The sequence below is a fragment of the Trematomus bernacchii genome, unplaced genomic scaffold (genome assembly GCF_902827165.1).
Source record: "Trematomus bernacchii unplaced genomic scaffold, fTreBer1.1, whole genome shotgun sequence".
Taxonomy (NCBI): Eukaryota; Metazoa; Chordata; class Actinopteri; order Perciformes; family Nototheniidae; genus Trematomus; species Trematomus bernacchii.
Window position 1 is genome coordinate 723,719 of NW_022987531.1, and position 25,232 is coordinate 748,950.

Below are 25,232 nucleotides of genomic sequence, written 5' to 3' on the forward strand. Positions count from 1 at the left end.
GCTGTTACATAAAAGCAGAAACCTTTATAATACAGAAAATGAAATGAACTAAAGCAACTAAACACATTTTAAAAGAGAAAGTAAAAGTAACCAAAGGAAGTACAACAACAATAAAATTGCATAAAAGTGGGTTTTAAAAGAGATTTAAAAGGGCAGACAGAGAAGGTTTCTCATTTCTCTAATTCCCCTCCTCGACTCCTATCCTCGACGCCTTTCCTCGTGTCTCAGTCCCGCCCACAGGAGATGCGAGCGGAGGAGTCGAGGAGGGGAACCGAGGAGAGAGGAGGGGAAGCAGCAGGCGTTTAGAGAAATGAGAAATCCTCTCCTCTGAGCGGTCATTTTTAAAGAGACGTCCGTTAATGATGACAGGAGGCACAGCACTCTGTCTGATGGACAGAACTGTGTTCATGACCACTTATATATTTACTTTAATTCATTGACAGTGCGGTATAATGAGATAATAACGGGGGGTTGCGTATTGTAACCCTAGTTATATAAGCACAGGCGGAGCCCTCTACTGGACTCTATGGGTACTACTCTAATCATTGATACGTGAGCGTTCACACACTGAGTTTGTATAAACGTAGCCGGCCAATCAGGGCGAGCCTACCTCAATGCGCGTGCAGACACACAGTATATAAGGCGGCCACGCCTCCTGACTGTCATCCTACACCCTCTTCAGCGAGCGGGATAGGAAAGACAGGGCCCCTAGGTAGAGGGCTCCGCCTGTGCTTATATAACTAGGGTTACAATACGTAACCCCCCGTTATATCTCACACAGGCTCCGCCCTCTACTGCAGTGGTTCTCAAATGGGGGTACGTGGACCCCTAGGGGTACGTTGGAGTACTGCAGGGGGTACGTGAGATTTATTTTATGTTAATGAAAAAAACAGCACAAGTAATACATTTAAACAAACTACTAATAGTAGATTAACTACTTTATTCAAAAGTTTACAGTAATTCTGGATAATAAAATGGGAAAAATAAACGGGGTGCTCTCTTTTCCTCTCTCTCTCCTGACAGCCCGTCAGTATCAGTCTCGTGCAGCTCGCTGAACCTGTAATAAGTGACCTGACAGTAAAGAATACACATATTTATAACTAGTATAGCTAGTTCCAGAGTAGATAAAATAGCTAAGTGTGTTAGGTCTTACTCTTAGTGTGTGTTTTGCTCTGCTCACCGGTCCGTCACAGCGGCGGAGCTGTGATCCGGTAGAGCTGCGTATTCTCCGTCAGCAGCAGCTGATCCTGATCTCTCTCTCTCTCTCTTTCCCTCTCGCGTACGGCCGGGTATACTTCACTCGCGTTTATGTGATGTCCAAATGAATCTATCAGATCTAGCTAGTTCTAGTTAATTATATGACTGCCTGCTTATCAAAGGACACCTAAACAATAAACGTTGCTTGGCAACGGGGTGTGGCCGCAAAGTATAGCTCAGCATTATCCATACTGTAGGCTATGTTTATATTAGGGGTCAAAATCCCGTCTGGCGGTTATAGGTATAAATGCTCATATCTTGTTTTCTCTTCATTCCCCACGCCCCAAAATAAATAAATAAATAAATATACCAATTTCCACGTCAAGTTTCAGTTTTGGCGGCAGTTCCTGTTTGTCTAGAAGTCTTGTCATCAGGGCTCTATAAATAGAGTTAACTACGGTAGATATGTCATATTTAATGCAGCCGAAACGTGTATTACAATGGCGTTATGTGATGACTTTCAAAGAGAAAAGCAAGCACACTCGGAATAATGTATTATTTAATTTTTTTTAAATGTTTTCGGATTTCACATCGCATAAACACCAAATCCCAGCGTGCATAGCGGAATATCAGTATGAGAAAAACGGCATCATCTGTCCTTTGACCCTCACATCGTACAAGGAAAAACTTCCAGAGAAAAACCCACAGTTAATATACACACATTCCTTCACATTTAAATTTAAATTTACATTAAAGTGGACCTATCATGCTATATTTAAATGATATATTGTAGGGCCATACCTATACAGATGTAGCAGCTTATTTCAGACTCCAGCTTACAGCTTCCTGCCTGCTACCTGCCTGCTACCTGCCTGCTACCTGCCTAAGACCAGTATCTGGGAATGTTAAGCCCTCCCACTATTTTCCAAGAGGGCGTTGCCAGAATTTCAATTTCAGGATTTAACCAGGAGATGGCGCTTCATTCACAAATACAGAAAGACAACTTTTCATGGACTTTCAGTTTTGTTTAGAAGAGCATTTGAACACATCAATATTTTAGATCAAATAAAGTATATCTAATCTTGTAATTCAATAATATATAGTCTTTATATATTAAATAATCATAATAATAATGTAAATGTTTACATTACACTTCTTTATTTGTCATGCGGTCTACCTACGCTGTAAAATGTATTATCTCTTCGATTTACACACGGCATCTATTGCACTTCTGTCCATCCTGGGAGAGGGATCCCTCCTCTGTTGCTCTCCCCGAGGTTTCTCCCATTTTTCCCTTTGAAATGTGGGGTTTTCTCTGGAAGTTTTTCCTTGTACGATGTGAGGGTCTAAGGACAGAGGGTGTCGTTTTCTCATACTGATATTCTGAACAAACTGTGCTGTTGTATTTGCTGTAAAGTGTCTTTACTGTAGGGTATTTTTATTATATGTACAGCACTTTGGCTCGACCAAAAATCTTTTAAAAATGTGCTATATAAATAAAACTTGATTTGATTTGATGCTCATACTTTTACCTTTACAATCGTTTGCTTTAATATGCAGTATATTTTTTGTATATTTTTGTGTTTGCTTCCTCCTGCTCCCTTTCGGACACATACTGTATGATTTATTATTATTATTAATATGAAGATATTATTAAGATAAGATAAGATAAGATGTCTCACGGTAATTCAGAAGGCTCACAGGTCACATTCCGACCATTATTTAAAACAATGGGTGCTTTCATAATAATGATGAGAAACTATGAAATAAGAAATGAATCAAATTAAAATGTAATTATCATATCATATATTATATAGTGTATTGTATTATTAAGTAATATCATACATTAACCCCATTATAGCAGATGCCACATTGAATGGATGAACACATTTATGCATCAATAATTACAACAGAGTATTTCTCAATACAAGTTGTAATCTAATCCTCTTATTTTACACAATTGACAGACAGTGTTATTTGTACGTCAATAGTCATATATTGTCATAACCTTTTTGTGTGAAATAATTAATATTATTATTATTTCCGCCCACTGTTTGTTGAGCTGCATGAGAAACTGACGGGCTGTCAGGAGAGAGAGAGGGAGAGAGGAAAAGAGAGGATCCGTTTCTCCCGTGTTATTATCCAAAGTTAATGTAAACTTTTGAATAATGTACTTATTATTATAGTGATGAACATTAAAAACAAAGCACGTTGGCTGATTTGGGACCCCCTCACTATTTGTTTTCACTACTTTAATTAAATGTTTGATAAGTGCATGCAGATCACAGTACAGTATGCTCGTTCAGTAAAACACGTACACAGATACATTATTTTGTATTCCAAAAATCAGGAAGTAAAGTCCCCTGGTTTGTGACAAGATGTGAAGTCAACAGATAGTCACTCAGAGGGGGGTACTATTTCTTTTCAAATGCATATAGGCAATGCCATTCATTTACATGTAGGCAACACTGCCCTTCCAGTCAATAATTTGAATTTGAATGGGATGGGGAGATGTGTGTGATTAAAAATGAGTGGCCAAACTAGGACTTAGTTTTTCAAAAGAGAAAATGCAGATATTACACTCAGAAAAGAAATGGTAGACATATCAGTAGCCTACTCTTAGTGCCAAGTTGTCTCAGACAATCTGCATTTCCTAATGTGGGACAGTTCTGTGCAAAATGTGGGACACTGAAAAGTCTATGTTAAAAAGCCTCAGTCACCTTAATTCATGTAATGAAAACATCTCAGGTCAGTAACACTGAAAGCTAAATGTGCAATACCATGTTCAGCTATGCTACTATTTATAATGTTATTGTTGTTACAACAGAAGATGTTTTTCTTTATATTGAAGTTAAATGCATCAATCTGTGACACTTTTATTTTGTAAGATAGCAAGGGGGGGCATATTGTGATAACCAGGCCTGTCATAAAATGCACCCCACCCAAAAAGATGTTTGTATTAATCCCACCCTCAAGCATTTTTTAGGGTATAGTTGTAGGACTAGTACCAATGAATGGAGCAAGTTTCATGAATGTGACACTTTTATTATGTAAGATAGCAAGGGGTGCATAACGTGGCAAAAATATGCTGACAAAGACTATGTAAACATATATTTTGATTATTATATGACAAATATGTAGAATTAAACAATACATTGCCTCTGTGTTTAGTGTCCTGTCTGTCTGTAACTTTGTGTGGTAGTGTTACCACTGACAGGTCTCTCTTGCAAATGAGACCTTGTGTCTCAATGAGATTTTACACCTGTATAAATAAAGGCTAAATAATAATTTTTTTTTTTTTAAAGCACGTCTATACAGACAGGACGTAACAATAATAACAAAACAAAAAGATTAAAAAAAACAAAAACTGAAAAGGAAGTGACGAATGAATTTCGACGCCACTACCATCAAATACGGAGCGAAAAGTTTAACCACAAGAATCAAGACTATATGAGCTACCACTAAACAACTCACAGTCTGAAAATTACCATTAACCTGTTACGCACGGCCCCCCCGGTACCGGGCGGATAAACGCGTCATTTGCAGGAAACAACGTCTAAGGAATCTTAATACGTAATAAAACTATGAATGTTTTATATCCATGTAACGGGAAGAAACTCAGCTAACTGATCTTTTTAATTTTTTTTTCCAAAAAAAAACCCACAAAGCTAGCACTCAGCCTCTGAATTGGCCACGAGCGAAAACATTTAACCTAAAACGGCACTTAAACTCACAATAACTCCCTTATTACTTATCCTAGATGCACAGCCAACCACTCGTTTTTGGTGTCCTGGAGACACTGAATCTGTGTAAAAAACCTCAACACTCAGTGATAAACATTTGCGACGCTATAAACGAAAGCGTACATCATAACATGTGGAGCTAAGTAGCTAGAAACGCTAACATGGCTTACCTTGGTCAAAACTGGTCTTCAATGGCATTAAAACGATAAAAAAACGATGCTGCAGTTAATCCATAGGTTCATCCTATGTATCTGTGCCCTCTTTGAAATTATTTCTGATAATCTATAAGCAATAAAACTGCTTTTTAGTTTCCAAATGTCAGAGGGAGAGATCGGTCCACTCTGATGCAAAATGACATGCGCGCAGCCCCCACCTTTTCTCTTTACAATGAGTGTGTATGTGGGCCTCCCCCTTCGATTCTATTGGCTCTAACGGTCAGAAAGAGGTGTCAACCATCAAAATCGAGCAAGGGGGGCCAGAGATATGAAAAAAAAAACATTTTCACCCAAATCACCTCAGAGGTGGGGTGGTTTTGGCTAAACCTCTCTAAAAAGGTCAAATGTCACTTGTTTTGCATCAATCTTGATACAGGGTACTTATTATATGTTGTACTTTGGATTCCTAAAGCTTTTAGTCTACTAACCCATCATCCAAGGGTAGTTTTCACTATCTGTAAAAAATAATTTTTGGACGGACACTATAATTTACAGTTTTTTACTATGTAAAATCTGAATTTTCTTTAAAATAAAAAACATTTATATTGATTCTGACACTTCTACATCCAACTCACAGATGTAACCTTGCTTTGATAAAAGAAATTATTCATATAACCCTTTTAGAAGTTAGGTTGTAGTCATTCGTTTTGGGCATGTCATTTTCGAGCCTGAAACATGAAAAACAGGCTTGGTGCTTAACAGGTTAATAAAAACCCTGAACGTTTACTTTTCGTTTTAAACATCGTTTTAAGGTGTAAACGTGTCATTTAGGAACTGCGACAGCATAAATATGCGAACACAAACCTACAGACTGCTGGAGAAGAGATATCACAGGGGGGGTTGGGACACACACATTCCGATGGCCAATTAGTTTTAAACAAAGAGTATACTCAACATAGGCCTACAGTAAGCAGGGGGGTGGGGGCTGGTGAACGGTATGGTCAATGTTTGTAAACACTGTGACATTTTGACTTTATTTGATCATTTCAGTTCAAAACTAACGTTCATATTTCTCTTTTTGAGAAGAGCAATATGAATATGTTAGTGGCTGACCCAGCCCCATGGTCTGTCACAGTAGTGCGGGAAAGAGAAGTGCACTGTTTTGCCTGGCTGGACCTGTAATTTACAGGAAAGGAGTGCACGCTACTAAAGAGGCGCGCTACCATGGAAACCAAACAATGGTGTACCTGTATTGAAGTCCGAGTGGAAACAGTAGCATTATGTTTGAATGAAACAGCGAGGTCGTGACTCACACAAAAAAAGTGTTACTTCACTAACTGTAAGCTTGTCACTCAGAGTAACCTACAGTTAACTTAACTGCTGGAGAAGAAATATCAGGGGGGGAGAGAGCTGTGGCTGATGGGCCATTAGGTGTGTAAACACACAGCATTCAGACTGTTTAAAAAACGGTAACAACGGACTATTTTTCTTAGCGGATGCATGTCAATTTAAATCAATAACACTGTAATAAATCAACATGCGACACCAAAACATTGTTGTCAAAAGCTGTTACAAATGTCTCAACCGCAGCGCTATTTAAAATATGCGAGGTTTTTACTCGCTTCCCCTGAACATAAGCGTTATCTAACGACATGACAAATAGTACGGCTTTATGGTCGGAAACAGATAGCTCCTCAATACAAACATTGCTGATATTTAGACCAATTGTGAACACGAGATCCAATGTGTTACCAGTGAAGCACAAGCCCATGTTTCTCACAAAATTGTAAGTACAACTTATTAAAAAGATCAGTTCAATGCAACTAATGTCGTCTTAGTGTTATTGCATGATGTTAAAATTGGTTTGCCATGAATTTAATGATGGATTGTAAACATTTGAAATGTAGCATTTAAGTGTTTCTCAGTTACAAGGTTGTTGTTTTAATAAATCAGACACTGATGGTGCAGCGCTGTACTGTACCTCTTTATATAGGCATTGTGTCCCTAACAAATAGTTTTTGCGCTGATCAGGGGGTACTTGGCTGACATTGTTTTTCAAAGGGGGTACATTATTAAAAAAAGTTTGAGAACCACTGATATAGAGAACAGAGATGCTGTGGGACATTGTGCAATCATACATGGGAGGAGTCATATTCCAAGGAAAATGATACTGAATTCATGCTAAAACAATCACCAAAGCCAAATGAGTCCACGCATCATGTGTGTTAATGGGTGTGAGTGTTTTTATCAGTTCACACACCCTGACAGTTTAATTGGAAGAACATTGAGAAAGAATTGTGGTGCAAGAAGTAAAAAAAGCAGGAATGTACAACACACACACACACACACACACACACACACACACACACACACACACACACACACACACACACACACACACACACACACACACACACACACACACACACACTGCCCCCCCATGACAGTTGCTGCAGCATTTGAAAACCTTTGATCACATACAGTACCAGTCAAAAGTTTGGACACACCTTCTCATTCGAAGGTTTTTATTTATTTAGATTATTTTTTACATTGTAGATTAATACCGAAGACATCAAAACTATGAAAAAACATAATATGGAATGATGTGGTAAACACAAAGGTGTTATACAAACCAGTATATTATTTATATTTTATATTTTTCAGAGTAGCCTGCAACCTTGGGCTGCTGTGCTCAGTGTTTTGTCTCCCTGTTCCTGCCTGTTGGCGTCAGCTGGTAGAGGTGTTATAGTGCGTTATCTTGTTATGCACAATGTTGATTATTCTTTCAGAACTAGCTAAACACATGGGTAAAGGTTCTACTTGAGCCCAATTTGAATACCATAAAGAAAGGATTAAAGCCAGCTCAAGTTAAATGTCAAATATATTTAATTAATGTACAGTTGTTTTGATTTATTTTAATTTTATTTGAGTTGTACATATTTCAAAACGCGAAGTGTAATAACTGCAGTTGCCTCCCTGTCAGAATGACAAAGATCCTCAGTGAAGCACAAGCCCATGTTTCTCACTAAATTGTAAGTACAACTTATTAAAAAGATCAGTTCAAAGCAACTAATGTCGTCTTGGTGTTATTGCATGATGTTAAAATTGGTTTGCCATGAATTTAGTGATGGATTGTAAACATTTGAAATGTAGCATTTAAGTGTTTCTCAGTTACAAGGTTGTTGTTTTAATAAATCAGACACTGATGGTGCAGCGCTGTACTGTACCTCTTTATATAGGCATTGTGTCCCTAACAAATAGTTTTTGCGCTGATCCAGGGGGTACTTGGCTGACATTGTTTTTCAAAGGGGGTACATTATTGAAAAAAGTTTGAGAACCACTGCTCTACTGGACTCTATGGGTACAGTGGGTGGAGCCCCGATAGATAAACGCCCTGTCGTCGAACAACATCGACCCATCACACTGCCCCTGACCGGCCTTTGGTTAACAGCCACCGCACCCCAACTTCCTCTCATCCGGTTGTGAACGTGGAGAAGTCGGGGCCGCAGCTTACCTGGCTGGGTAGAGCATAATTGGTCTGAATAAGCCCATAGCTCCACCCTGCAGGTGCCAGCGCAAGTGACTATACACTGCGCACTACGTTTCCCAGGTCCCTAAGGAGCATGGGTAAGTGTACCGTGTCCCCCACACTCACACGCGCTTACCTCGCGTAGAGTGTGCATGGACCGTAGTGGGGAAGGCTCTCCCTGCCCACCCACAGGCAAGCGGGGGGCGCCCTCCAGCCCTGTATGGGGCTCACCACGCCTCCCGGGTCCCTAAGGAGCACGGGAAGAACGCAAGGCAAGGCAAGGCAATTTTATTTATATAGCACTTTTCAGTACGTGGCGATTCAAAGTGCTTTACACATTAAAAGCAAAAGACATTTAAGAACAAATACAGCATAAATACATTATTAAAAAGGCATTTAAAAACAGGCATAAAAAGATAATGAAAATAAAATAAATAAATAAACACAGCTGGTACAGAATACATGACTAAAAAGGCATACTGTAGTGTGAGTATGGGCAGCTCAATTAAAAGCAGCGGCAAATAGGTGCGTTTTTAGTCGGGATTTAAAAATAGGAAGTGTTTCGGCGGACGTGCACGATTTAGGCAGTTTGTTCCAAATTGTTGGGGCATAATAACTAAAAGCTGCTTTTCCATGTTTAGTGGTTATTCTCGGAACAGAGAGCAGACCCGACCCAGAAGACCTGAGACTCCTGGATGCTTCATAGGGATGGAGGAGGTCGTCTATATACCTCGGTCCTAAGCCATTTAGTGATTTAAAAACTAGCAGTAGTATTTTAAAATCAATTCTTTGGCAGACTGGAAGCCAGTGTAATGATCTCAGAACCGGAGTGATGTGATCCACTTTTCTAGTGTCAGTGAGTACTCGAGCAGCAGCGTTCTGAATCAGCTGCAGCTTTCTGATAGATTTTTTAGTGAGCCCTGTGAATACACTATTGCAGTAGTCGAGTCTACTGAAAATAAAAGCATGGACAAGCTTTTCTAAATCCTGTTGCGACATTAGTTTTTTAATCCTTGATATATTCTTCAGGTGGTAGTATGCAGACCTAATGACTGTTGTAATGTGACTGTTAAAATGCAGGTCTGAGTCCATCACTACACCCAGATTTCTTGCTTTGTGAGTTACTTTATAGGCTGCCGACTGAAGCTCTGTGATTACTTTTAATCGGTCCTTCTTTGCTCCAAAAACAATGATCTCAGTTTTTTGTTTGTTCAATTGGAGAAAGTTCTGAGTCATCCAGTCAGTGATGTGCTCAATGCACTTGCTCAGTGTTCTAATCGGAGAGTAGTCTCCCGGTGTAATTTTAAAATAAATCTGGGTGTCGTCTGCATAGATGTGATAGCTTAGATCGCTCTTTTTAATAATTTCAGCCAGAGGTAGCATATAAATATTAAAAAGCAAAGGTCCTAAGATGGAGCCTTGAGGAACCCCGCATGACATATTTATCAGGGTTGATTTGTAATTGCCTATTGAGACAAAGTTTGTTCTGTCCTTCAAGTAGGAGCTAAACCAGTTTAGAGCTGTTGCTGAAACTCCCACCCAGTTTTCAAGACGGTCGAGCAATATGTTGTGGTCAACAGTATCAAAGGCAGCGCTGAGATCTAATAATACTAACACTGATATTCTGCCACTGTCTGTGTTCAAATGGATGTCATTTAAGACCTTAACAAGTGAAGTCTCAGTGCTGTGGTTAGGTCGAAAGCCCGACTGAAACACATCAAAACCGTCAGTTAAAAACATGAAATTACTCAACTGTTGAAAAACTGCTTTTTCAATCAATTTACTTAAAAAGGGAAGGTTTGATATTGGCCTGTAGTTATTCATTATGGTTTCGTCTAGGTTATGCTTTTTTAGGAGCGGTTTAATTATTGCAGTTTTCAGGACCTGTGGAAATACACCTGATTGAAGAGACTGGTTTACTATGTGTAGTATATCTGAGGCCAAGCAATGAAAAACAGTTTTGAAAAATCCTGTCGGGATGATGTCGAGGCTACAGGAGGAGGATTTCAGATGTTGGATAATGTCTTCCAGGTCTTTAGCATTTATCAGACGGAATTGTGTCATGATGTCTGAATTGGCTTTAGGTGGACACAAGGACAGTACATTGGCTCTACCTGATGCAGAGGCACTGACTGCCTGTCTAATTTTCATGATTTTCTCAGTGAAGAAGAAGGCAAAATCATTGCAGGCCCTGGTGGATAGAAATTCTGAGGCTACTGACACTGGGGGGTTTGTTAGTCTGTTGACGGTAGCAAACAAGGCACGTGAGTTGTTTTTATTTTTGGTAATGATGTCAGAAAAGAAAGACTGTTGTGCCTTTTTTATTTCCTGATTATAGACGCAGAGTCTCTCTTTATATATTTCCAAGTGAACCTGGAGATTTGTTTTTCTCCACCTACGTTCAGCTTTTCTGCACTCAGTTTTTGCTGATCTCACAGTCATGGCTTTTCTCCATGGAGATATTTTCTTGCCAGACACTTCCTTTATTGTAATGGGAGCGATGGTGTCCATGACATTTGTTATTTTAGAGTTAAAATGATCAACTAGCTCATTTACTGAGAAGTTAGCATGGGCAAGTGAGGGAGTAAAATTCTGGGCAAACATTTCTTGTGCATTTTCAGTTAAGTGACGTCTAGTGGTTACCTCTTTCTTAGCAATAGTATGGACGGTAATAGAGCTCTCAAAGAAAACACAGGAATGGTCGGAGAGCGCAACATCAGTCACCACAAGCTTAGAAATGTTCAGACCCTTTGATACAATTAGGTCCAGAGTGTGCCCCTTATTGTGTGTCGGACCCTTGACATGCTGAGTCAGTCCAAAATTGTCAATAACACAAAACAGTTCTTTAGCCCCTCTGTCCTCAGGGTTGTCAACATGGATATTAAAATCGCCAACAATGACTAGACGGTCAATACAAGTCAATACACACTATAGACAGTAACTCGGTAAAATCATCAAAAAAGCTTGCACAGTATTTAGGTGGTCTGTAGATGTTTAGGAAAAGAGCTCGAAAGGAGCATTTCAACTGAAGGGCCACATATTCAAAAGAAGCAAAGTTTCCATACATAGTCTGCTTGCATTGAAATAAGTCATTAAACAAAATAGCTACTCCACCCCCTTTCTTATGTAGTCTTGCCTGACTCATAGAATTAAAGTTGGGAGGAGTTGATTCTATAAGAACAGCTGTGCTGTTGTTTTGGTCTAACCAAGTTTCAGTTAAAAACATAAAATCCAGGTTGTGCTTGGTGATAAAATCATTGATTAAAAATGATTTACCTGCTAAAGACCTGACATTTAATAAAGCCAGTTTGAGTGTGTTTGACATACCACCACTCTGACTGTTAACGACAGAACGTGGAGCATGTGGAATCACTGCAAAATTTGATACATTACATACATTCAGACGGATGCCCTTGGATCCTCTGTTCTCAGTCCGAGTCACCAGCCTGTGTAAGCAGGCCACAACACAAATGGGACGCTGCACTGGCATAGAAGCCTCTGGTCTTGGAGAGGTTGGCCCAGAGTGAGTAATGCCCCTATTGCACCTGCGGTGGAAAGGCGTAGAGCAGCTATCTTGGCCATGGCTCGTGTGCAAACGTGTCCACCCCCAAGGGTGGATTGTCCTGCCGAGCCAGGGAGAACCACCATTCGGCCTCTTGACATGAGGCCGGCCCCCCCTGTTCTCCAGTCCCGGAATATGGGGGGCCTTTAGAGATAATACGATTCTCTGAGGCCCACAACCACAGGTTCTCTTCTGCGCTAAACAAGGCGGCGGAGCTGACTTTGTCCTGCCTGTTGATGTAAGCCTCTGTGGTGCGGTTGTCGCTCCTCACCAGCACATGTTTGCCCTGTAGTAAGGGTTTGCAGTGCTGTAGGAGCAGTACTACTGCCCGTAGCTCTAGAAGGTTGATGTGCCGAGTTTCTGTCAGAGCTCTCTCTAGGCAGGTCCCCCCCCCCATCCTGTCACGGATGCATCTGTGAACACTGTGAAGTAGGAGGTCAACCGCCCCAGTAGAGTTCCCCTCCGCAGATGCTTTGGGGACCCCCAGTATCGGAGGTTGCCCTCCACTGAGGGGGGGGGGGCAAACCACCTCTGCAGTTAACGCATATGCAGTAACCCCAGCGGTACCACGAGGTGAGCAGCCGCCATGAGACCCAGAGTCTGCATGATGGTCAAAGCTGTCACCGTTGCCCCCTGTCGCAGTCTGCAAACTGCCTGAAGCAGGGATGCCTGTCTGCTCTCTGACAGGGTGGCACGTAGTCTGCCTGCATCGAGCAGAATCTCCAGATACCCCACCTGCTGGTGAGGTATGGGACTGCTCTTCTTCCAATTGACCACAATCCCCACTTGGATCAATTGGGCTGTGTTTGCCCCTTCCCTGGACCTGGCCATGACTATGAGGTCGTAAAAGAAAACCCTCATGCCATGGCCGCGAAGCGGCTGAAGTGCTGTGGTCACACATTTGCTGAACGTGCGTGGGGATAGGGAGTAGCCAAACGGTAGTCTGTTGTACTCGCAGGCTACCCCCTGGAAGGCAAAACGCAAATACTTTCTGTGCTTTGGAGCAATTTCGACATGAAAGTAAGCGTCCTTCACGTCGATGGTTGTGAACCAATCGCCCGGCTGCACTATTTCCAGTAATTGTTTTACATATGGATCTTTTTGCAGGCAATGTGCTGATTCAGGCTGCGAAGATCCAGAATGGGTCTGAACTCTCCTGTCTTCCTGGAAACCAGGAAGTACATGGAGTAAACCCCTTTTTCTCTGTCCTGAGAGTGCACAACAGACACAGCCTGTTTTTGCAACAGGGCCTGAATCTCTGTTGAAAGGAAACCTATCTCCTCCTGGGATGATAGATGTGCCTCTCTTATGCCCAGTGCTTGAATTGGAATAAAAAAGCTGCCAGTACTCTAAATCAGCAACTGTTTCAAGTCAATTTTATTTATACAGCCCAAAAACAAGAATTTGGCTCAAAGGTCTTTACAATCTGTACAACATACGACTCCCTCTATCCTTATCCTCATATCTTTGCTTCAGTAATTAAAAAGAAACACAAAAAAACTTTAACAGACAAGGAAAAGTTTGTTTTTTAAAACAGAATATTTACTGTAACGTTCAGAAATTGCATGTTTTTCCACGACTAATCAGGGAGGTGTCCGGGGCTCTCATAGAGAACATGACGTAGCCTATACATGTGCCTGCATCAGGTCATATAGTATATCCTATAATGCTGGTGGGTTTGTCTCTTTACTGTATATTTTAGAAAGGCTCACTGTACTTAAAAAAAGTATGAAAGGCAGCGGATATGGCTGAGTACATTAGCAGGAATTATTTTTTAATTTCTAACACAGCATTTTCTGTATTTGCAGTTGCATCAGTATTAACTGGAGTTTATTTTGGCTCCTTGTCCGGCGACAACCGCTTTATTTTCTTACTATTAAGGCACGCTAACATTTTCGAAATGGTAGCTAACGTTATGTCTTTTCTGCTTTCCTTCTCTCCCGTGCCTGCTCTAGTCTATCGCAGTCTACAGAGCCACCTATTGGGTGGGAGTTGCAACTAAGCATAAGCACAAGAAATATGCGCAACGTACCTAGATGCGTCATGAGGTGCCAGTACACAGTAAGAAGTAACGGTACGCAGATGGGTAAAAATCAGAAGTCCCCGTACTGCGTACCGGTGAGTACCGGCCCAATTCAAGCACTGCTTATGCCCCTGAATGGAGGAGGGACGCCGCAAAACTGGAGTGAGTACCCCAGTTTCAGTGTCCTGTCCATCCATTCTGTCAGAACACAACTGAGCTTCCATTCCCCATAAAACTGTGTTAGGGGACCTGCAAGCAGCTGTGGAGTTGCAGCTAAGAAGCTGTAGTACACTCTGGTGGCCCACTCCGCCACCAAACCTTCCATAAAAGGAAGATTGGCCCATGGGGGGCTGACACAGAAAGGGCCGATTTTCGACTGAGGTCCTTGAACGCACCACAGCACGCTCTCGGGGGGCCGCGTGCCCCGTCATAATGCCGTCTTCACACAGACGGTGAAATGCATCAATTGGAGCTATTACACTAGGCGAGTTGTGTTTTCTGACAACAACACGCCGGCCATAATGTCCCTGCACCTGCATAGCGCTTTGACAGCACTTCCTGCGGTTTATCACACTCACATGCGCGCCCACTGCCTGCCTCCTTTACTGGAGTTACAACTGGGGCGGCGAGTGGGGAATTGTGTCTCATAATGGGTGCCCAATTAACATAGTATGAAACGGATCTTGCCGATTTCAACGAGACATTTATGGGGAAATGACTCTTACTCTACGATAAATGCAATCGTTTTTATTGAATGCATTTTTCACACACACATCACTCTAGAACTAGGGTTACAATACGTAACCCACCGTTCTTGCAACAGGGCCTGAATTTCTGTTGAAAGGAAACCTATCTCCTCCTAGGATGATAGATTTGCCTCTTTTACACCCCTGAATGGAGGAGGGACGCTGCAGAACTGGAGTGAGTAACCCAGTCGCAGTATCCTGTCCACCCCTTCTGTCAGTACACAGCTGAGCTTCCATTCCCCATAAAACTGTGTTTTAGGGGACATGCAAGGAGCTGTGGATCCGCAGCTAAGAAGCTGTAGTACTCTCTGGTGGCCCTCTCCTCCGCCAAACCTTCCATGAAAGGAAGATTGGCTTATGGGGAACCGACATTAAAAGGGCCGATTTTCTGCGGAGGTCCTTGAACGTACCGTGACCCAGCGCCTTCACATTAACGCTGTGTTTCACATTAACAGTGAAATGCATTAATCGGAGCTTTTACACCAGGCGAGGTGTGTTTTCTGACAATAACACGCCGCGTCCACCTGCTGCTTCCTTTACTGGAGTTACAGCGGGGCGGCGAGTGTGGGACAGTGTTCTCTCCTGTGACCCCTAGATTCCACCGGTATGAGATGTGATATGTGACAAATACTGAACTAACTGAGCAGCTGTTGGGGAGATCCAGCACTCACACAACAGGAAAGAATGAAACAGAGAGGAATCAATGAAACACAAACACAGAAATAGTTGAGATTAATCATTATTATTTAGTTGCGCACCACCAAACAACAATGGGGAAACATTACCTTGCTTCAACAGCAACCAATCGCAGAAATGGTCCCACGAACACAAGAAAACACAGGCCAAATATACGTTTCCTAAATGACACACGAACATGTTCCCTAATCATGTTTAACGCACACACATTGTCAGTTCTCCTAAACTCTGTACGCACCAACATCAGAGCAACATGTAAGTTCCAGATGTCACACACCAACATCCTTATCGTTTCTTAGCTAATGCATGCTGGATATGAACCACTAACTAACAAGACTTTAACTGTATTATATCTGAGGAAGACCTCTCTTGGAGTTCCTCTGACCTTTGCCAATTTACTTAACATGGGTACATCTGCTGTTAATTGCAAAGACCATTGATAATTAGCAAAAAGACTCATAGGCCTCTTCCAATATCTGGAAACTGAAATTAAATTATAGTTATATTGAGAAGGTCCAAGACTTGACATAACACAGCCAATCGTGTCGATCGTCGCCTACCATGTTGTTACAGATATGGGCATCTGTTAATGCCTGTTATATAGTGACTCCTGTTGGCGCTTTGGTAAACTGCATGCTGACACAGGCTTACACTGTGATGTACTATATGCGCAGACGCGGGAGGGTGCATGTGATGGAGTTGTGAGTTACTGAAATAAAGCTGCAGACTGAAACATGGTGTCAGAAGCGGTCTTCTTGGACTAAAAGCTCAAGAAAACTCACGTCATGACGACCAACAGTATTCCGGCACCCAAGGGCATGCATATGTCTGGTGATATAGCCAAAAACTGGGAGGTTTTTAGAGCGGAATTTGAGGACTTCTTGCTCGCTACAGGTCTGACCGAAAAGACGAATGCGGTGCAGGCAGCCACGCTGAGACGGCTTATGGGGAACGAGTGGCGGCATATATATATATGCACAACGTTACGCTGACCGAGGAACAAAAAAAAGACCCCAAAGCAATTTTGAATGCTTTGGGGGATTATTTCAAGCCGGCAAAAAATGTGATTTATGAGAGATACACGTTCGGATGCTGCAAAACAAGGACCGCACGAGCCGATCGATAGCTTTATAACAAAGCTGAGGGAAAAAGCATCATCATGTGAGTACCGTGACCTGAAAGATGAACTGATTAGGGACAGGCTGGTACTCGGTATTGCCAGCGAGAGCACCAGACGGCGACTGCTGCGTGAACGGGAGTCACGCATGAGAGCCCGCAGGCACAGACGGACAGTGTTAATGCTCTGGTGGACAGGCAAGGCGGACGACGCAAAACACAGTGGAAAACAGCGGAAAGAAACACAGCGGCTGAGAGAGAGCAGCAGTGGACCTGCAAATACTGTGGAAATGGACACAAACGGGGCAGAGAGCAGTGCCCAGCCTATGGTAAGACCTGCCGAACATGTGGCGTTTCAAATCACTTTGCAAAAGTATGTCAGGCCAGCAGCAGAGCAGAGAAAACGAGAAAAGTTAATGTTGTTGACAATGTCGAGCAAACTGAAGGGGACTCATGCCCCTTTCACACCGGCGCTTTTCCAGCTCCTGCTCGGAGCTGGAGCTGGAAAAGCGCCGGTTTTTCCTGTTCACACCGCAGCGGCGGCGCGTCATAGCTCCGGAATGCGGTTCACTTCCAGCTCCAAAAAATTGTCGGTCCAGAGGCAAGAGCTTCGGAGCTATGACGCGGCGTCGCTTACGTCTCTTACGTCGAGGCGTGCAGGAAACCTTACTTTGACCATCCGTTCGCTGTTATTGATCATTGTGGAGATACATGGGCTGTACAGGTTGTCATGTCCGACTATCACAAGTAGAATCATAATGAAAAATACGCCGGTAAAATGTGCCTGTAGAAAACGGCTTAGCAAGTAGTCAGTTTAGCTTTGGTTGCTATGCTAACATCACCCATGTTATACCAGAGAAACTTTCATAACAGCGTTGTGATGCCAAACAGCGTCAATTCAGACTGACACACATTCACTTAAGGGGAACTGGGGATATGTATCAGCTGCTTGTGTGACAGTCAGACAGTGAATACTTTAGAACCGTGTGAGCTAACCCGGAGCTAACAGGAGAATAAACTCCCGTGGAAGAGCAGCCAGCACTGCAGCGGTCGGTAAATGCCGCTGAAACACATTAATAAACAATGAACCACGGCACTCTGGAGAAAAGTATAAGGTTGGAGAAGTCGTTATTTAATTTAATCTGGCTTCGTATGATTAAAAGCAACACGATCATCGACCCGACGCAGTCCCCGGCCCGTTGTTGTTGTGGGAGAAAATCAGCGACGTAAACTGTGACGTCATGACGCAGCAGCGGCAGCTCTCGGCAGTGTGAACAGAGCGGGAGCTGAAAAGGGAAACCGGAGCTGAACCAGAAAAGCTCTCGCTAGGAGCTAGAAAGGGAAAAGCGCTGGTGTGAAAGCCGCATCAGATACAAGTGAAAACCTATACAATGTCACTGAATATGTGGGGAATGTGAAAGAGCACCTGGACGCAAATGGTTTGTGCACCTACACCTGAATAAGAAAAGACAGCTATGCCAGCTAGGTACAGGGGCCATCTGCAATGTTATGGGCCGCCAGTTTAAAGAGAGACTGTCACCAAAGACAGCCTTACAGCCGACCAGAACAAGGCTAAAGCTATACTCTGACACATACATGCCATCCCTGAGGAAATGACACACTGAATGTGTGGTCAGGGGGAAAACACACAGACTTGTGTTTGAGATAGTGAACACCAAACAAAAGCCCCTGCTAGGTGGTGCTGCATGCACTGATCTGGGCCTTGTGAAATTCACTATTCCAAGAGAACTACTGCCAGCGGAGGTGAACACTATTGATGCAAGCCAGTCTATGCCACTCACAAAAGAAATGCTACTGAAAGACTTTCATGATGTTTTCCATGACCCGATGGAGTCAGTCCCAGGTAATGTTCATTTCGATCTGAACCCTGAAGTGACACCAGTCCAGTGCTCACCACGAAATGTCCCTGTAGCGCTAAAAGGCCTGGTTAAGGAAGAGCTGGACAAACATGTGAAAGCAGGCAACCTTCCGCCAGTGACCGAGCCAACAGCGTGGATAAGCAACATGGTGACAGTAGCTAAACCGGATAAGATAAGAATCTGCATTGACCCAAAGCCTCTCAACCAGGCACTTCTCAGGTCCCATTAGCACATGTCAACGCTAGAAGACGTCTTGTAGAAACTGCCCAAGGCTCGTGTCTTCACACTGGTTGACGCTCGTGACGCCTTTCTCCAGTGCAAGCTTGATGAGGAAAGCAGCCGCTTGACGACATTCTGGACCCCATGGGGTCGGATGAGATGGCTCAAACTCCCGTTTGGAGTCTCAGTGGCGCCAGAGATCTATCAGCGCAAGCAACATGAGCTGCTATCAGGCCTGCAAAGCGAAGCGACGGAACCACAATGCAGTTCGGCAAAGCGTGATGTCACCCCATTCAAAGTGAATGGGCAGAAGCGTTGAAGCTTCAACGCACGCCGCCGTGTGGACGGGCCGTTACGCAGCATCCACACGGCGGCGTGCGTTGAAGCTTGCCGATGGGTGTGTCTGAAACTCAACCAACAACCAATCACATGAATCTCCCACCCCGGACAAACAAGCACGCGGTTTGATTGGCTAGAGCTTGTACTGGCATATGATTTGATTGGCTGACGCTTCCGTCGAAGCTTCAAAAGTAGAACATTGCTCTACTTTTGAAGCGGGCAACGCGAGCAAAGCGAAGCGACGGAACCACAATGCAGTTCGGCGAAGCGACGGAACCACAATGCAGTTCGGCAAAGCATCACCCCATTCAAAGTGAATGGGCAGAAGCGTTGAAGCTTCAACGCACGCCGCCGTGTGGACGGGCCGTTAGACTTTCATTTGCGCGCGCTACTAAAGGGACGTGCTACCATGGAAACCAAACAATGGTGTAGCTGTATTAAAGTCCGAGTGGAAACAGTTGACAGCTGAGGGGGGTTTGTAACAGCCCACCACCATGACCTGTTGACCCTTTGCCACTTCAATATTTAAGGCTAAAAATTTGAGTTGCTTACTGATTGATTTGGAAACCAATGTGGTTACACTAAACTTATTCTTCACATAAATGGCAACGCCACCACCTTTATTAGGTCGGTCGGTACGATATACATTATAACCATTTACGGAGATGTCAGAGGCCAAAATAGATTTATTTAGCCACGTTCCTGATAAAATAATGACATCAGCGTCAATCGAGTTCGCCCAAATGCGGACAAAATCTAGTTTAGGTAAAAGACTGCGCACATTCAAGTGGATGAATCCCAACCCAGACCTAGCTTTAAAACCATCATAGCAGGCAAACAAAACAGACAAACATATTTTGCCGAACTGATTGTCTGTGACAAGGCAACCGGTAATTGTTCGCGTAACACACCTGATCCTTTGCAGGGGATGCCCACTGCGGGCGGCAGAACAGACCTGAATCCAGTAGACTTCTCAGGATGAATAGAGAACTTCTCACTGTCCAAAACAGTTAACAGGCACAGCAGAATCACGATAAGGGCCATTTCCCCAGACCAGCACAGCATCCGTGAGTTTTTTGGGGCAAATCCTCCTCAGCAGAGCCGCACAAGACAGGCGAAAACAGGCCCCAGCCCGAACGTGGAGGCGCTCCGGTCTCTCCGCGATGTCCCCGGGGTAAATCCTCCTCAGCACAGCACAGCACAGCACAGCACAGCACAGCAGCACACGACAGGTGGAGGCAGGCCTCCGCTACAGCAGAAACAGGACAGGTGGAAAGCAGGCCCTAGCCCGAACGTGGAGCCGCTCCGTCTCTCTGCGATGTCTCCGGGGCAAAATCCTCCTCAGCACAGCAGCACAGTACAGGTGGACGCAGGCCCCTTATGAGCCATACAAGGATCACAGCGGCGACAGTAGTCTTCGACATCCCTCCGGCACTGCCCCCAGTAGCAACCCTGGCGAAGGCGGCGGAGAGTCTTAGTGACGCCAAAATGCCCAGAGCCTGCCGTTCCATGCATGGCCTTGAGTACAGCCTCTTGCAGACCCTTCGGGACCACCACCTGCCATCTCTTCTCCCCCTGTTGCTGGCTCCTTCCACGCACGCTGCAGTATGCCCTGACACAGGCGCAGAGCCTCAAACTGTGACCACAGCCCCTTCGTTGCTTTGGAGAAGACTGCCACTTCCTCCCACGGTGGCTGCTGCTGCGCCTCGACCCACTGCAGCACAGGCTGTAGGTGCGTGTCCAGCTCTTGCTCTTGCTGTTGCTTCCACTCTGCCACGTCCACTGTCTGGAGCTCCCGGCAAATAACCTCTTCAACTTGTCGAGCTGCAGCACAGACGGTGTCCTCCTCCAGCAGCACCTTTTCACGAGTCTCTCTCCTCTCACAGTAGTGGCATCCGTCGGCGGCACACGGGTGGCGGGAGAGAGCGTCTGCATTGGTGTGACGCACCCCAGCCCGGTGCTCCACCTTGAAGTCGAAAGCTTGGAGCTCTTCTAACCACCTGGCGACCTGCCCTTCTGGCTCCTTGAATGTCATGAGCCACTGTAGTGCAGAGTGATCAGGCCTCACCGTGAACGCCTGGCCACACAGGTAGTATTTAAAGTCCCTGATGGACAGCGCCACTGCCAAGAGTTTTGTTGAACGCCCGGCTGAAGTACGCCACCACCCGCTCCCCCTCTGGTGTAGTCTGGGAGAGCACTCCTCCTACACCCACGCCGCTAGCGTCTGTGTCCAGGGTGAATGGCAGAATGGGGTTGGCTGGGGCAAGAACCGAGCCTCACTCAAGGCACGCCGAAGGCTGTCAAATGCTGCTTGACATTGCTCAATCCAAACAAAAACACTGTCCTTGTAGCAGCTGGAACAGGGGTGCAGCAGTGCAAGCAAAACCCCGTACAAACTTCCTGTAGTACGAGGCCAGGCCCAGGAAACTCTTCAGCTGCTTCTGGTTGAGAGGATTAGGCCAGTCTGCGACCTTCTCTTGCAGGGTGCCGATGCCTTTCGCCCCCCACTTTGTGGCCCAGGAAAGTGACTTCTCTCTGCATGAAATGGCACTTCTCTGGGTGTAGCTGCCATGCACCAGAATGTCGTCCAGGCAAACCAAGCACTGCTGACGGGGAATACCAAACAGTACCCTGTCCATCAACTGCACAAGGGTGGCAGGGGCATTACAAAGTCCAAAGCTGAGGACCTTGAACTGCCACAGTCCCCGCCCGGTGCAGAAAGCAGTTTTTGGTCTGGCCTCTGGGGCAAGAGGGACCTGGTAATACCCACTGCGGAGGTCCAAGGAAGAGAACCAAGACGACCCCGAGACCAGGTCCAGGGACTTGTCGATGCGGGGGAGGGGGTATGAATCCTTCTTGGTGACCCCGTTCACCGGCCTGTAGTCTGAGCACAGCCGCCAACCACCTGTCTTCTTTGGGATCATGACTACAGGTGCTGCCCCACGGGCTGTCGGAGGGCTCGATGATGTCTGCCTGCAGCATGCTCTGCACTGCTTCGTCACAAGCCTGCTGACGGGCCAGGGGAAGTCGGCGAGGACGACACTTGACGGGGCGCGAGTCTCCTGTATCAATCTCGTGATCTACCAGATGAGTTCGGCCCACCTCCTCCTCACTCATGGCGAAACTGCCCTGGAACTCTAGCAGCAGCTGCCAAAATTGCTCCTGCTGCTCGGGATTAAGGCCGCGACAGTTCTTCCTCCACACCTCCAATACTCCAGTCTGGGGTAACTGGGGGGGGGCTGGGACTGGGTGGCACAGGCCGGGGGTGACAGGTGCGGAGTTGCCCTGAGTGGGCGTCACCGGGGATAAAGGCAAGGAGGGAGGATTCTTTGCAGTTTCTAGGGTACTCACTGGGTGCGTAGGGGGTCTCCCAGAAGGTTCAGCAGTGTGGATACGGGTAATAGTGATCACAGGCCCCCCCGTGGAGACTCACTGTGCCTGTTTGAAGATCCAGATGGCAACCAGTCTCCCTCAAAAAGTCCAAACCCAGAATACACGGGTCCTGCACTTCTGCTATCCACACTGGATGCTGCACTTTAACTCCCCCCACCGACACAGTCAGCATGCCTTTTCCTTTCATAGGTGCCAGCTCTCCCGTGACTGTGAGTAGACGCACCGCTGTAGGTTCAAATTGAGTCCCACTGGGCAACACATCTGCTCTCACCAGGGTTACTGTCGAGCCTGTGTCCACCAGTGCAGTGCAGGGCACCCCTTCCACAGTGACAGGGACTTAACAGGAATCCCCACCACCAGCACGGCCCACCGCAACGACAGGCTCCTAGCATGTGCTGTCATCTTCTTCAGGAGGGAGTAGAGTCTGGCTCCCCCGGCTGTGCTGTCGGGCTCCTTCCTCGGATGTCTGTGTTGGTGGCAATAAGGCTGTGGTTTGGTTGGGGGGTTTTTGGGCCTGGCTCCGCATCTTCCCCTTCATGCGGGCCCCACGTCATTTCCCTGGGCCCGGTGTGCCTTGGGGCAGTCTCTGGCCAAATGTCCTGGCTGACCACACCCCCAGCAGACCCTGATACTTGGCCTGCGTGTTGGCTGCAGAGACACAGCCCTTATCAGTTCAGTCATTTCAGCATCCCATGCAGGCTTCTCCTCCTCTCTGCAGCTCCTCACAGCCGGTCGACCCGCCCCTTCGCTGTTCCTAGCAGCTACACTCCACACATTCTCTCTCTCCACAGCCATCTCCAAGGCCGCCTGCAAGGACTGTGGATGCTGCAGCTGTACCTCGACCCTCAAGTCAGCAGGGAGGAGGGCCCTGATGAATTGATCCCACGCCAGCTCACTCTGCACTCCGGGTGGCATTTGTGCATACGCCCACCGCGTCAGGCTTTCCGAGTCGTTAGCAAGCAGTAGCAGGCATGATAGAGCCTCGTCTGTAGGCACAAAGCTAAGTGTAGCGCTTTAGTCTCTATTGACCACCCCCCTGCATGTGCTAGCAGTTCAAATTGGGCATGGAAAGCGTCCCAGTCCGACCTACCCGAGTACTTGGGTGTTTTCACGGACGCGGCTGCTACTGGTTGCTGGGCGCCGCCATTGTTGTTTACATCCAGATGGGCGCCGCCATTGTTGTTTTCATCCCGAATGTCAATGGCGCGAAACGCTGCTGAGTCTCTAGCCATCCTCACCGCAGACTCTCTCAGGCGCTCTCTCATCTCCCGTGCACTCTTGAACTCCGTACTCATGTCCTTCGACCACCCGCATGCTCCATCTTCCTCTCCGTCACTCTTTTCTTGCTTCACTCCCATCCTCCCGAACTCATCCATCTCCGCTAGCTCACTGGCTAACTCCGTGACGCAGTTACGAGCTCCCGTCAGGATATACGTCCTTCGTTCGAAAAAGTCACTTCTTGTTTGTAAAATATATATCACTCAGTATAACAGGCCTACATTACTCTCTTTATTTGTATGCTGTAGTTTAGTAGATATCTACAAACAAAGAGTCGATATTTTTCTAAAACCATTTAGTGCTTCACATAATAAAATACACAGCTGTATCCTGATATATATGATATGCTTTTGTAGGTGCGTGTTGTACAGTGTGTAGGTGCGTGCAAGGCCGTCCCTCCCTACAGGCCGATCATGCAGACTGCGTGGGGCCTCACCTTGCGGAGGGTGCCTCAACTGAGCCGAAAATGCGGCGCAATTAGTGTGGCGCGGCACGGTTTCGCCGCTGCGAGGCTCCACTAGCTCCCGCTAGTGGGGGGGGGGGGGGAGGCCCTCTGCGAAACAGAGGGCCTCATCATATAACTTTGCGTGGGGCCTCATGTTGGCCAGGGACGGCCCTGGGTGCATGTGGTACAGTGTGTGTGTGTGTGTGTGTGTGTGTGTGTGTGTGTGTGTGTGTGTGTGTGTGTGTGTGTGTGTGTGTGTGTGTGTGTGTGTGTGTGTGTGTGTGTGTGTGTGTGTGTGCGTGTGCGTAGATGCGGCGGACAGACAGGTCTCAGTTGGATTGGTGTCCTATGCTTACTTTTAATACTTGTAAATAAAACTTTTGGCCCGTAATTTCATTTCCTCATTGTGGCGACTATAAGTCTGATAGTGTTACGTTATTATGAGAGTGCTCTCATACTTGTTTGAATCTGAAATTGTATATATTATATAAATATATATATAAATATATATGTGTGTGTGTGTGTGTGTATATGTCCGCATCTGTAGCCTGTTATTGTCTCATTATACCGCACTGTGAATGAATTAAAAGTAAATATATAAGTGGTCATGAACACATCTGTCCATCAGACAGAGTGCTGTGCCTCCTGTCATCATTAATGGACGTCTCTTTAAAATGACCGCTCAGAGGAGAGGAGTTCTCATTTCTCTAACCGCCTGCTGCTTCCCCTCCTCTCTCCTCGGTTCCCCTCCTCGACTCCTCCGCTCGCATCTCCTGTGGGCGGGACTAAGACACGAGGATAGGAGTCGAGGAAGGGAGTCGAGGAGGGGAATTAGATAAATGAGAAAGGGCAAATGAGCGGAGTGGAGAGGCTCTGTCTGCCTTGTGATTTAATCTGAACCATGGAAGGAC

General features: G+C 45.4%; 1 protein-coding gene across 5 annotated transcripts in view; it reads left to right on the forward strand.

The window, feature by feature from the left end:
- rasgrp3 (RAS guanyl releasing protein 3 (calcium and DAG-regulated)) overlaps positions 1-25,232 on the forward strand; it is a 79,531-nt gene that overhangs the window by 43,774 nt on the left and 10,525 nt on the right. The window lies entirely within an intron of this gene.